Source organism: Tupaia chinensis, unplaced genomic scaffold (genome assembly GCF_000334495.1).
Source record: "Tupaia chinensis unplaced genomic scaffold, TupChi_1.0 Scaffold145147_1, whole genome shotgun sequence".
In the NCBI taxonomy this organism is placed as follows: domain Eukaryota; kingdom Metazoa; phylum Chordata; class Mammalia; order Scandentia; family Tupaiidae; genus Tupaia; species Tupaia belangeri.
The window spans coordinates 2,756,766-2,770,054 of record NW_006205007.1 but is presented as its reverse complement, the minus strand read 5'-3'; the positions used below and the strand labels follow the sequence as shown (position 1 = coordinate 2,770,054).

The following is a 13,289-nucleotide window of genomic DNA, read 5'->3' as shown; positions in this document are numbered from 1 at the left end:
GGGCGGGGGAGCAGGAACCGAGGCCAGTTCAGGGGCGGTTCGTTCGGACAGGACAAGGGTAAGGGAAATGAGAGGATGGTGACGCACCTGAATAAGTCTGCTAGACGACAGGAGATACGCCAAGGCTGCGTAGAGGCGGACACACACACACACACACACACACACACACACACACGCTCGCGCGCGCGCTTTTTCTTCCCTCTCAAATAGATAACCCCTATGGTACCTTTTGAATAGCTCTAGAGTTTGGAGAATAAAAATCTTTATAATGTATTGCTTGTCTTTAGCCAAACACATTTAACAACCGCAACAAAAAGGGGGAGGAGTGAGGAAGCGGGGCTTGAACCAAAAGACCTTTCTTTAAAAAAAAAAAAAAAAAAAAAAAGTCTGCAAGTCCAAAGGTCATTCTCCAAGTTTGTAAATAAAATTGCAAAGGGAGTTCTTTAAAAAGGAAGGAGGATGGGAAAGAAGGAAGGAAGGAAGGTAGAAAGACCCACAAGTTACATAAAATGGTGCATTGGAAAAACAAGACAGGGCGATTCTTTGGGAGAAAAAAGTCTTAGGAAACCAGTAAGGGAAAAACACTGAAGGCAAAAAGAAAATGAGGGAGGAGAAAATAAAAGGTAGAAAGGCAAAAGAAGTTTCCAAAGAAATGTGTGCTTTACGTCCCACAATAGGAAAGTGTAGCCATTGCCCTCCCTCAGACGAGACATTTCTAATTTGTTCCGTCTGTCAGGAGGGGACTATGAGAGGTTTGGGTGCAAATTCATTATCTCTGGCAACGCAGAACGTAGTGTGGGGACTGAAAAAGACCGTGGCAATGGATGAACAATAGGGCTTCAGTTCATCAGTAACAAAAGCAGTGGGGAAATTGGTTGAGTTTCAGAGCACGTCCTCCTCGGCAGAGGGGGCTGGACTAGACCTTGGACAGCCCCCCCAAAAACTTGCCGAGCCTCGCACACACCACTTCACTCTCCACTCCGAGGCTCAGGGAGCAAGTGCCTGGCGTGGGGGGGAAAAGTTGGCTTTTTTTTCCTCCTTGGTCTTTTGCACCCTTCTCTCTCTCCTCAGAAGGGAAGACCCGTTTAAACTATTTTAGACGCAATCAAGCAAGAATCACCATGTGGAATTGAGCGGCAGTTTTAAATGTGCTGAGGAAAGGAATGATCTGAAGTCTTTTTTTTTTTTTCTTTTTCTTTTTGGATATGCCGAAAGGAGCCTGTTTGTGTGCTGCAGCCGAGCTGTGACTCTGGATCTTGTCTTCGGGCCGGCGCCTCGGTTCCTGCCCAGCTGGATTTAGGGGGCAACATTGCCTGATGCAGGGAGATCAAGTGAGTATGTGGGACCCGCGGGCTGCAGTTTGGCTGGCGGCGCCGGGCCACGAGTGCTCGCCGCGGCCCGGCGCCCGCATTCCTCACCTCGCTCGCTAGCCCGTGCCCGCAGAGCCCTGCTGTGGGCCGCTCCGAGGGCCAGTCCGGGGCTTTGCTTCAGCTAATTGATTGTGTGCCTCGGATGCTAAACCTGTTGATCTCCGGAGTTGTCTGAGCCCGGACTGTTAATTATCCAGCAGTCTGACCCCCAGTCGCTGAGAGAGGCCAGGAAAATTGCGCGTTGAGAAGGGAATTTTGTATGTAATTTTGTGTGGGTGGTGGTGGGACTTACCCCTTCTTAAACCTAGAGCGAAATATAACTATATTTTGCGTTTCTGGAGTCAGGATTTGTCCTTTGAATAATCCGTTTCCTTATAACCGCTCCAAAGTGGCAATTACCTGGCTACGAAGTGAGGCTCTGATTAGCTCCTGGAAGAAAACTTACGTACAGTAGCAAACCAGATCTGGTGGACTTCCACTTCCTTTTCTCTCTTTGCCTTTTGGGTTTGGGAAGATGAGAGGCCGCTGTGCAGGGTTATCCCAAGTTCAGATTTATCAAGGTGCAACCACCATGGTTAGTTATTGGGACTTGAGGAGGTTCAGCTTCAGACACTTCTGGTATCCGAGCCGAGCTGGGTCTTTGAGTCATGCTTAGAGCCTAGACCCGGTTGAGGAAGGCAACGTCCTTTCTGTGGCCTGGAATTATCTGCGGAAACTCGGGGTGGTGGGAACTGCTCGGGCAACATATTTGCATTAGTGTCTGCAGCGTTTTCTCTTGCAAATGTACCCGCAATGCTTGAATGGAGGACTGTCTTGAGGGGTCAGAGCTGCAGTGTATAAGATCAGAAGTTAGACCAGAGGCCCTGTCAAGTCATGGCCACGGCCGGGGTGGGGGCCCCCTTCCGAACGGTGACTGCCTTAGGCCTAGAACTGCCAGGCAGGATCAGACCCAGTTTCTTTCTTCTACTGGTGTCCATCTCTGCTTGCCACCCTCCTTCTCCACCGGACACCAGTAATTAGGGTGCTATTTCAGAAAGCAAGCGTCTATACTCAACATAATTGAACCAGTCCAGTGCTTTCATTTTGCAAAACCGATAGCCCCACCCTACCAGTCCAAAATAACAATAAGCATAAAAAAATCATAAAAGAAAAGCAAGCTATTTTGGGAGTGTAAGACTTCCTGAATATTGGATCGTGGGGGGATGGGGGAGGGGGAAAATCCACCGCTTTACAGCAATCAGGTTTTACATTATTCATTGATTTAGTGGAGGAAAGAGCCAATCAGGAGCCACAGATATGAATGCACACCTCACTGTTGCTGCTGCGGCCTTACAGTAAACTATTTGCATCTTTTTAATGGATTAGATATTTATCCAGGGATTCCCATTGTTTGAAAGGCCTAGCGATCCAGTTCCTTAAACATTTAGAAAATAAGATTTTGTTCCAGTCTTAAAATCTTTATTTAGAAGAACTCTCACTTCTCTTTTGTATGGCAGGTTACAAGGTTCAAATCCCTAATGTTTTTTAAGAGTCCCTCCTCCTTCTAAGCTAAAAATAAAAGGGAAAAAAAAGAAAGAAAAAATTAATTTCCCAAACCCCTCCAGATTCTGCATATTTTGCACTCCCATTATCATGCATGTCTTCATTTAAATGCAAATTAGCATATTTAACCCTGTGGGTGCTGAGGCCCAGGCTACTTTGTGTTGGGGTTTTATGGAATTTCTTGTTATTTTAAGGAATCATGGTAATTGCAATACTTTAAGTGAAGCTGTATCTTGATATGATCATATACATGTATATTAATACTGTGATCATTTGTTTTCTTGACTGTTTTTCAGATTAGACTGCAAAGAAGATGAATAGAATGAATAGACAACCCAACCAACCAAAGGTAATATTAAAATTTATATTTGTGAAAATCAAAGTGATACATAAAATCAAAATTAAATATTATGTACTGGGTGGTAGGCCTGCAGTAAACTGCATATCTCTCAATTCGTGCAATATATAGAATTCCAGAAAAATCTGATTTTTTCCCCTGTAGAGAACCATTGTATATTAAATACTAGCAAAATGCAAACATAATCTGTAACTGCATATCAAAAACAAATTCAGGATATAGGTGAAATAATAGGACACTTTTATCAGAAAGTAAGCCAGTCAAATACTTTGCCTGAACTATACACATTATTGTACATTAAATGGCATTTAGGAAGAAAATGTTCGTCTTGACTGTATTGGTGGACTGTGTCTTCATGCATATAAACCAAATCATACAAACTAAATATTAAAAGGGGTTTTCTATGATAGGCCAATTCTTTATGCATTCTGTAGTAGTCTGAATAGGATTCAGAGTGTTCTACATATTGGTGACAAATTGATATATTTGAATTATGCAATAGTATCATTCTGATCCAAATATTGGGAAATGATAACTTTGCACTTTTAACTTAAGCAGAGATTGTTCATTCCCAAGTAAACCAAGATGATTCCATTCATGTTTTAGCCATCTGGAGACCTATATAAAGATTCAAAAACAAGCATGACAATCATGTCCTAATCTACTGGCCATTAATGGGACTTTATTAGAGAATGAACAGACAAGGCATTTAAATTCAGTATATCTTTCAATATGTAGATTTCAAAAAACAGGTTTTCTGTAGCTCAGCTAAATAGCTTTTGAAAGCAAAAATATCTGACATAAAAAGCACGTAGGTGTTAATAGTTGCTCTTTAACAACGTGTGACAGACATAATTAGGAATCTTTGGAACTGCACAACTGTCTCAACTTGTCTCATATCCTACATAATAATACAGTCCTTGAAATATATATGATCAACCACGCTATAAACTTGGTAGTATTCAAAATAATCAGATGTTGTGTATTTTGTCTTTCTCTGTACCCTGAGAGATGATGGAGAGGTGAAATATCTAATAGGTTATATGGCTAATGAATGGACACTCTGCCTGTAATTCCAGCGTTGGCTATTTTCACTTATTGGGGCTTCCATGTTGAATCTATGGTTTATGTGCTAGGCATGAGTGCCAGTCCTGGTGTCAGTTGATATGACAATGTGGCATTGCCCTAGAAGATGCTCTTTTTAAGACAGTGTATTCTGCAGCTTCTAATCGTAGCAGCATCTTAAATATTCAGTATCTTGGCTTTTGTGATGGGTACTTTGGTTCTAAAAATGCATTTAATTGTTCAGTATGGGAATATAGTCATATTAATTTGCAAATTCACACAAACACAGGGGTGATATATACATCCCAAACCATACATGTATTGCATCTTACTATTTTCATCAGTTCCACCCAGGTGTATATAAAGCAAAAAGCTATTCTAAAAATATCTGGTATTTCTTGGGCTTTGACTTAAGGAAGTGAATTCATCTGGTCACATGTTTGCTTTATGTAATACATGCCAAATCACTAATGATTCTGCTTCTAGGTCTTGGAAAGCAGGGCCACAATACTCTCAATCTTCCAAGGCAGCAAAGCTCATTAGGGTTTTACATAATGTCCAAGTGGCATGTGCCTTACCAATGGTAGATTTTTATTCGGTGGTTGTTGTCATAACCAGATAGTTCAAGAAGGAGCAGTAACTCCACGAGAGTGTTTCTCTGAATTGGTTTATGGTTGCATGTGCATTTTATATATAACCCAATGTAGCCATCTCCAATAGTACTTCTTATACTACAATTTTATAAGAAAAAGAGGGATTTCCAGTTTAGTCTTTTCTAAATAGTCAGTATTAGGATGCTCATGAAAGATGTAAATAATCTAGAGAAAAGTTGCCATCTTTGTTATTCAGTCATACCTTTAGTTGGTGTGATATTGTTGCTTAAACTCTTTATTGGGGGCTTTTTCTAGCAATTTTGGCTTTATTTCCTTGTCAGTCTTTTCTGGTTTTCTCGTCAGCCTTACAAGAGTTTACATATGTGCTCTGTATATAATTTGGTGAGCATGTTCACAGTCACATCTTAAATGAATAATCACTGAAAAAATGAACGTGTGTATATTAATTCTGAAATGTTCTAGTCATTGGGGAAAATGATCAGTCTACAAAAATGAGAGGATCGTGATAAACTAGTGCTATGTGCAATGAATATTAAGATTTATTACAGTCTCTTTTTTTGTATTTTAAAGAAAGGCAACACTGCCAAGCATAACTGGTAATTTTGAAACCAATCCATGATGTTCACCCATGGTGAATATGCATCTTATGGAGATTATCTTAGATGTTTTGTTGAGGGGTACCTGAATGTTAGAACTATACATAAGGTAGATGGCTTAGAGATAGATCACCCATTAGGAAGGAGCAAGGAGAAGAAAAGGACTCTTGGAAGTGATCATATTCACACTTTGAAAAGTTCCAAGAAAGGGAATGAGGCTAATTAATAAAACAACATGCCCCTCCAGACAGAAGAAAGGTGGGGGAAGGGAAGGGAAAAGGGGGGGGAGGAATTATGCTCTTAATATGCAGGTGTTTTATCTGTATTTTTCATGGGGCAACAATACTTTTTTCATAGTTTGACAAGCAAGACTAGTAAATTTTTATTCTGTAGGAAAATTGATGTTTAAATACAATAGACAAAGACCCTGCATTTTTATTACAGCAGAGTTGTGTACAACATTAGAAACTACTGCTGCAGTATTTGCCTCTGCTGCATTCTAAAGCACACACCTTATATATGAAGTCATTTGTTAAAAAAAAAAAAAAAAAGGATGAAGTCCACTTCCTTAGAGCATTCAGTTTGAACTTACAGGACAAAATACGCTGCCCTATTGCCATGGTACATAGATACGAAACATGACTGAGCTGTGAAGCCATTAAAAACACGACACCAGAGCAAATTGTCAATGTAATCACACATCGACTCACTGCGTAATACAGATCTGATTCCCAGCCCCAGAAAGCGAGGCCCTGCCATAGCAAAGTGCCTTCCATCTGTCTGCCTATGCAATCTGCCAGAAGAGAAATGCAGGCAAGGACGTTCCCCAGATCTGAAATGCTTTTATCTGTCCTTAGAGAGAGATTTCTTCCAGTCTTTGGATATTAGAGCGATCTACACTAGCACCGAGGAGGTAAAAGGCCGCGGGTTGCTTTTCCAGGATCAGTCGGTAGTGCTAGCAGAAGAGATGTTGACTGAGAAAATAGAGCTTGTTGCAATGCTGCCGCTGCTGCTGCCGCCGCTGCCGCTGCTCGGGCAGCAGGCGTGGGGCAGTTGGCTGATCACTGATGCATATCAATAACCATGTACTTGAGATTTCTCATGACATCATCATTACCTTGGTCTCCCGCGGTCTCGAACCTTTGACCTTGCCGGGCTGGTCCACAATTTGGCAGTGAAAGCCCCTCCAATGATGGCCCTTTTCTCCTTCTTTCAGACCGGGGGCAGCAGCACGCCAGCAAGACGGCATCTTCTCCTCAGCCTAGAAGCCCTGTGAAATCGAGGATCTTCCCCCTAAAACACACACACACAAGATATGTGCAATCAAGCTGCCACCGCTTGGTAAAAAGCTCATGGTGCCTAACCCAAAAGGATCAGGAGCAGATCCTTGAATCAGCTGTCACTTCTATAGAACGGGATTTTTTTTTTTTCCTTCCTCCTTAACCTGCGCTGGAAATTGCCGTTGGCTTTATACATCTCTATAGAGGGAGGCTAAAGAGTCTTGCGTGAGAATGAAGCAATTTACAATGCAAATAGAGGCCTGTGAAGGGACGGATGCTGCTCCTCACTCCTAACAGCTTGCTGTGCACCTTAATAGCTGGTCTTATTTTCTGATATTAATAGATGAATTGTTGGCTTACACTGCCGGAGATTACTTGCTGAAAGGAAAAAAAAAAGTTCGGAATAAACTCTGAAGGCAACAGATCTCGTTTGGATGTTTTAGCCGCGCACACACACAAACAGAAACCAGGTCATGTTTGCATAAAAGAAGGAATCTTGAGCGCGGCGAGTATTCTGGACGACTGCTCTTCAGGACTGCCAGAAGGGATCCGGATCTGGAGTCTGGCAAGAGGAAGACTGAGGCGTGTGAGGGAAGCGAGTTGTTATCTTTGGTTATCTAGCTGTATGAGTGTATTGGTCTTCATAAAGCTAGATAACCGAAAGTAAAAACTCCTTCAAGATCGCCGGGGAGCGTGGGAGAATGAAAGACTACAACCAAGAGACAGTAAAAACCAGAAAGGTCAGGAATACTTATTGAATCTAACTTTGTTTTTGTTTTGTTTTTGTTTTTGTTTTGACCTTATGACTAAATGTGGGATGAGAGGAAATCAGTGACATGCATATGCCAAAATATAGAGGCGGTGGAAATATTGGAGAGGGGTCGTTAGAGTTGCGAAGGAGAATTGTATAGCGCTAATGAGTAAAGATGCATGTGCAATTTGTTCTATTTTAAGGCACGAGTTTATATGTGAGGCAGGTGTTTTTTCTTAGAAAGCTGTTGTAGAGATGTCTGGTATCTAGTTTAAAATGATTCTGTGCTATGTAGACTTGGGCAGTTCCCTTCTGAGGCCCCTCCCCCCCAACACTTGACAATTGTGCTTGGAAACTATTTTACATGTATTTGGGCTGTATGTCAAATGATATGAAATTAGACTCTCAGAAAAGTTCATACTGGAAGGTTCATAATTTATATCTACTCAGAACTTAGAGCTAGCAGGGAAAATGAAAAAAAAAAAAAAGCAAAGGCTGATTTTTATTCTTCTATTCAAAATACAAGGACAGATGCTTCTCTGTTCCAAGAGGGTTTCCTTGAGGAAGCTACTGAAGCAGAAAGACATGATGGAGACGAGATCGCCTCCCCTCTTGTCAAAGTGTTAAAAAAATGTTCTGTCTTACTCTGCGCCTAGCATTGGAAATGAAAGTGACATTTACGCCACAACCCACGTGTGCGCCTCCTCTCTTTTTGTTTAAGGATGATCAGGTCTATCCAGGAAACAGCTCTGGCATCCCAAACTGAAATAATTAGGACGTATATAGACCTGACAAAAATGGAAAGGGGGTGGGGAATCTGAGGGTCTGTCTTGCCTAATTGATTCTGCTAAACGGAATGCAAGAGATGTGAACGGCAGGACGCTCCGATTCCCACGCTCGGGGGCAAGCGGTAAAGCGCCCGGCAGCCTATGACAGACAGCCCTGTTGGGGGGTGGGGGTATGAAAAAAACATCAAGTGCACACACCATACTCATCTCCATCGCTTAAGAAAGTAAAGGCATTTCCCACCCACAGCCATCTGCAGCCTCCCAAATGGCAACACCAACTGGTCTGGAGCTGCAGCAGTACTGTTCCTGCTAGTTTTAAAACCGCTGTTTAATCTAGCCATAATTAAGTTTGGCTTTCTTCTTTGGTTGAGATTTTCTGTATTGAAGGACAGCTAGTAGAAAGTGATTCCAAGGGAGCCCCATGACTGCCTGCCCCTCATGCCAAATTCTCAGCCCGTCCTTGTGGCCTTGTGACCACCTTTTTGGCTTTGGGTTTGGGTGGGTTTTATTTTAAAATACACAGCTCTCTCTATGTAACAGTCATTATTACGATTCTCTCAGACTGTTTACCTCTCAACTTGAGACTCCTAGGAACTTGACCTAATTATACTCGTGGATATGCACTGGAAGTAAAATTACCAGGTCATCAACTTGCAGAAAGTCGATTATAATAACAATATGTTAAAAGGTTGTTTTGGAAGAGTCTCAGTGAGATACATTATGAACAGCCATTTTTATTTCATTTAAAATAACTATGACTAGGGAAGCTTGGTGCTTTGGAGGTCCCCATTGTAATCTTTTCAGAAAAGTCTTCATGTTTTTCCACATGTCACCAAGTAAACGTTTGCATAGGCACTGACACATAAATACCAACATTGCAATCGGAACATGCCCGTGATGGCCTGTTGCCACCCCCATGGCCTAGATCACTGACAATCCCGAATAAAAATATTTTATACAAAAACAGTACATTTTCCTTTGTAGCTTCAGTTCCTTCAGAGACTTCAGACTGGAGAAGCCTGTAAAACCACTGTTAGTTTCAGTTAGAAACTCTGAGAGACTTTATTAACGTAAATTGTCAGTTTGGCTGTTGAACACGTGCCAAAGTTTTACTGCTGTAGTGACCGTTGAGAAGACCCTTGTTTATTTACATTGGGAGCACTGTTTGTGCAAACAACCTTTCATTGTTAAGTGCCTGTATTCCTTTCATTTACTTCATGTCCAGGGGTGCTATTTACCTAGAACCATTGTCTACTACAATTAACATTTACATTACAAAGTGTGTGGTTTTCTTTCTCAAGGAGGTTCAATTAAGGCAATAAGATGTTTGCTGGTGAAACCTATTGTTTACTGAAAGCACTCAATGGAGTCAAATTACTGAAGCTTTTGCCTACCTCTTGGTCTTTTATGTAAATATGTTAAATATAACATCTAAGGAAAATAAACAATATTATAATTATGTGTTTGCCATTGTCATATCAAACTTGCTTTGTATCATACTAATGTTACATAACTTATCGATCAATAAAAATACATTTCAATGTTATTATTTTCATTTTATTTTTTGCTGTTCCACTGCTCTTGCTGCAACATGTCCCAATTTTTTCTTTTTTCTATTACACATCAAACTTCTGACATTTTGTTTTATTTGTGTGTGTTGAAGAGAAGTACTGTATCTGAGCGTGGGTCTGAAGGGTGTCTGGGATCGTCTCTACCATGCCCTTATATGATAAGGTGATATTTCTTTGAAATCTGAAATATTCCAAAAGCATGTACATTTAAGTCCAAAGAAGTGTAAATATCAGTTAAGTAGTTCTTTGAAAGCTAGTTTTAACATTGGCAGAAACCGGATCAAGTTTATTTAGCATACCACTGCATTGTAAAACAGTTGGAGTGAAGTTGCAGGTTGCGTGAGTATGCATGTTAACTAGTGGGAACCAAGCACGGTCTTTGTGAAAGGGGAGCAGCAGATTGCTGTGCAAGGCCAATGTTAAAAAGGCAGCTGAATTTAACACCATCTGGAAGAAAAGATCCCTTCACGACTTTCTCACACCGTCAGACAAAACTAGTGTCTCTTGTTCCAAGCCCTTGTCTATGCGACCATACAATACTGAGTCATTATACTTTTGCTGAGAGAAAATTTGAGAACACAATATGGGTAACCAGTGAATGACCAAGTTTCATTGTGCCCGCTTAAGTCGATTGAAATCTACGTCTAGAGCTATGAATGGTAGTATTGTTTTCCTCACCAGGGCTGTACTAAATGTCAGCACAGTGTAAAGAAAAACTTGAAGTCTGCAAATAACTTACCAGATCTCAATTATAATATTTTCCCACACTAGAACTAATATCATTGCGAGGGGCTACATTGCAGAAAATACAAAAAGAAGTGAAAAGAAATAGAGAGTTCATTAAGAAGTTATTTTATCCAGACAAACATTTTAATTTTCTGATGGGAACTTCAATTCAGGCTGCAGGCTGGATTGAGAGGTGGAACTCATTATTGGGAAGTTCAAGTTACAAAAATGCTTCTTGTGCAATTAAAATAGAATAAAACAAACACCTACTCCCACCTGAAACTTTCTCTTCTTAAATATAAACAGACTTGACTTGGGTTTTATTGCTATAGTTCTGCTTAGAATTGTTAGTGTGAATGCAGCTTGAATTTTGCTTTAAATTTGGGCATACTGCCTTTCCAAAGTTTGCCATTATGATTGACACTGCAAAAGAACACCATAGACGGACATTCCAAAAATGTGCAAGAACGTTCTGGCACCTCCCTAGGTGGAGTCTGGTGCGCTCAGAAATGCACTTTCCCTTTAAGTTACACCCCTCCCCCATTTTCTAACTTTTTTTGTCATGTGTACAAATCTGTTATCCTTAGGTTTAACATTCACATGATCTATTTGACTGTAAACAGTCAGAAAAAGGAAACAAAACAGTTCAAAAAGAGTAAAAGGAGTTGGTTGTGTATGTTTTATTAGGGTGTCTATTTTAAATATAATTGACTTTGCAATTTTGTTATTGTGTCACCAAGTGTCGCATAGTTCTTAACATGTAAGTGCAAAACAATGAGTAATTGCTGTTTTGCTGAATGATCCATCTGCGTTGCCAATGTCAAAGGTATTATTTTGTGTATTTCTAAACAGGAACATTAACTGCAGGTTTTGACATCTAGAATCTCTTCATGAAATACTTAGAAATAGGCCGATAAAATGATACCTGTAAAAGTAGATAATAAAGATGTAAGCAAGATCTTTATCCTTCTTTGACACCAGAAAATTAACACTCAATAATCAAATTATAAAAGATTTAACATAAGCAGAGTTACACCAACAAACAAACAAACAAACGTCCAAAACAACAACAAAAATGGAAATTGGATGGGGGTTAAACAAAGGTATATAGGAAGACTATATATTCATTCTGCAATATTCTTGCAGGATGTGAATGGCTATATCCACCAGAATCAATAACCCCCTACTCAATCATCATTAGTGTGCATACTAATGAGATAAGTGTATTATTTACCATCAAGATGGAATATTTTTCCAAAGTGGCATTTCTCTAAGTATTCTTAAACATCAGATTTCTAATACTAGTGCTCTCTGTGTTTATTGAAAACATTAAAATGATTTTCTTATTTGGAAGAATATGAAATTCCAGTTTGAGTTTGTGTAGTCTGATGTAAGTTAAAAAAACAAATAGTAAGAAGTAAGGATGAGTACATTGCAAGTTTAGACGGGCTCTTCCTACTCATAAACACTTCAGGCATTTTAGCATTTTAAGAATTTTGACTTTTTCAGATGGAGAGATGAAGCCCAAGGTTTTATTGTCCATTGTGGCTGGAAAATGAATGGAAGAGAAGAGAATGTGTAGTTATCTGTGTATCTAGTTTTTTTGGTGCCTCTGCCCCCCCCCCGCCCCCCACCATGGATCTGTACCTCTGGAAAACACCACTGTGGCTTAAGAATATTGATACCCTTTTCTCAGTTTATCTTGCTGTGACTTCTCTAATTTGCTAGAATAAGAAAAATGCACAATATGTTACATTTGGTTGGGTGCTGGGGGCCGTGGTGCTGAGCTGAGTGACACGGTTTAAGGTGTCCTTCCAGACTAAGAACTAATTAGGATCAAAGTTATTGAGTAAAAGGATATCTATAATCCTAGCCAATTGTTTTAACATTAGTACTTCCAGACGGTTAAACAGGTCCTACAGCAATGGGGCATGTAAGGAAGTTCTTCAGTGTCCACGGATTTTAATGGATGGCTTTGTTAATCCTGTTTTTCTGCTCATCAGTTTCTTAGCACAAGTTAAACAACCTAGCACAAAAATCAGCGGAAGCCTCTATTCCCATTTGCTTAGGGAACCCTTTTCACCTCTACTGGGAACTGTTCGACCTGACTGTGGAATTCATTTTAAGATGGTGAATGGGAATGAAAAGTATAGCATATAGTTGTGATTGTTGCCAAGGAATATCTGCCTGCCCTCAGATGGGACCGCGAGTTAGTGCACTTCTTAGAAAGGTGATGACCATCTTTGAGGTGGGAGCATGTGGCTTTCCGCTTTGCAGCCAACTGCCAGACCACAGGGGGTAGGGCTTTTAAAAGTGCAGATAATCGACTTTATTCAGGGAAATAGGGAGTTCTGAGCCATATTTGTTCAAAGAGAAGCACATCACCGCGCTTGGTGCTTTGAGTCGGTTTGAGCTGAGCGCTGGTATAACGCATTCTGGGGATCTAAAAATAGCCAGGCTTAGCAGCCGCCTTGCAAGGTGCTTGGCGTGGGCGGTGCATGGAGGAGACAGCAGACTCTGTAACTGGCTGCGGAAGTGACTGAGCTAGGTAGTGGAGCGGCCAAGACGGCCAGCCCGCTGCTGGGCAGCACGAAGCCTCCCGGCGACCGCCAACAGCCCGAGGCCTCC

At 40.8% G+C, this 13,289-nt stretch overlaps 1 long non-coding RNA gene and 1 other non-coding gene across 3 annotated transcripts in view; both read left to right on the top strand.

Annotated features, from left to right (window-relative positions):
• Window positions 1-7,001, top strand: part of LOC102498226 (uncharacterized) — a 34,786-nt gene extending 27,785 nt beyond the window's left edge. For both annotated transcript variants that reach the window (XR_337290.1, XR_337291.1), the window contains exons 2-4: window positions 1,216-1,331; window positions 3,209-3,261; window positions 6,762-7,001. This is a non-coding gene — a long non-coding RNA (uncharacterized LOC102498226). The remainder of the gene's footprint in view (window positions 1-1,215; window positions 1,332-3,208; window positions 3,262-6,761) is intronic.
• Window positions 7,002-7,431: 430 nt separating this feature from the next.
• Window positions 7,432-7,490, top strand: MIR9-1 (microRNA mir-9-1). The gene has a single exon (NR_129412.1). It is a non-coding gene; the product is annotated as a microRNA mir-9-1 (primary transcript).
• The last annotated feature ends 5,799 nt before the right edge of the window (window positions 7,491-13,289 follow it).